General features: G+C 43.6%; 1 protein-coding gene across 16 annotated transcripts in view; it reads left to right on the top strand.

The window, feature by feature from the left end:
* The window catches only part of kif21b (kinesin family member 21B), a 65267-nt gene that overhangs the window by 51364 nt on the left and 12583 nt on the right, over positions 1 to 1320 (top strand). The window lies entirely within an intron of this gene.

The raw sequence follows: 1320 nt of genomic DNA, 5'->3' as shown, positions 1-1320 counted from the left end.
GGTTTAATGAAAACCTATAATGGCATTAAGATAATGATGTTTCAGTTGGGAGTGCTGCAGTAATTGGGGATGAAATTCAAGATAATATGAAGCTGTGGGTACATGTTGAAGAAGACTGTGCAGTAAAGAAACAATCATGTGAAGTCCAAAGCCTTACAAATGGAAAAATACGTATTGTAGCTTATGGATTTGTTCAGATTTCTTTATGGTGGTCACAATTACCAAAGCCCAAAGAAATGGTAGAAAAGTAAAGTAGGAAAGATGCTACAAGATAAAATCATGGTAAATGTATGTACAGGGTCACTGGGGCTTTAAAAGCTGAATGCCAGGGTGAAAAATTAACTTTGGCAGCAAACCAGCCATGAATTCTTTACCATCATTTCTGTTTACATGGCTGCTGAAATAGTGAAAGTGTTTCGATGGGTCTTAAATCCTGACCCCACCTCCAGTTTCTGTGGAGGGTGGATAAAAAGTATGTTCCTGCCCTGGTTGCTAGCCTGTTTATGCTTACCACTGACTAATGTTCCTAATGACGTGGAGCCGGGTGAGTGAGCAGTAGAGCCAGAGAGAGAGAAGTGCACTCTCACAGCTGTCTGGAGACATGCAGGAGAGAGACATGTTTTTCTGGCTGTGGCCGTGCAATCAGGATTTATCTCTCTCACTCACTCACTCTCTCTCTCTCTCACACACACACACACACACACACACACACACACACACACACACACACACACACACACACACACACACACCACTGGTGTTATTAGGAAGCCCACAAGGGACCAATTTTCCCACATTCCTCCTTCTTCTCACCCACTGCCTGCTCTGTCTCACTCTACTGACTCCTCTCTGAGCACTCTGGGACTGTGGCCTGTCAGCGGGATGTAGAAGTGTGTGTGTGTGTGTGTGTGTGTGTGTGTGTATGTTAGAGAGAGAGGGGAATAGAAAAGCAGCCCTTACTATTGAAGTGCCTTAACTGGGCTGTTCCACAACAAAAAGAAAGGAGGGATGAGGGGTGGAGGAAGGTAAGAGAGATCGAGCAGGTGGCCTCAGAAAAACAACAGGAACTTGTGTGTGTGATTGCATATGAGCATAGTTTTCTAAGGGGAATACATCATCTGTATGTATCCAGTGAGGATTGTGTGGTTTTGTGTCGTCTCTGTGTAACAGAAAGAATATTTGTGGTTTTGTGTGCATGTGTGTCTAACAGTGCGTGCATCTATAGATGTGTGGAAAGTAATCACCTTCACTGATTTATAATAATGAGACTGTGACGCTGTGTGTGTGTATGATCTTTAGGGGTGTAATCAATCCCATTGG

The sequence above is a fragment of the Micropterus dolomieu genome, linkage group LG18 (assembly GCF_021292245.1).
Source record: "Micropterus dolomieu isolate WLL.071019.BEF.003 ecotype Adirondacks linkage group LG18, ASM2129224v1, whole genome shotgun sequence".
NCBI classification, from domain to species: Eukaryota; Metazoa; Chordata; class Actinopteri; order Centrarchiformes; family Centrarchidae; genus Micropterus; species Micropterus dolomieu.
Note: the sequence above shows the minus strand (reverse complement) of the source record. Positions and strands in the feature narration are given on the sequence as shown.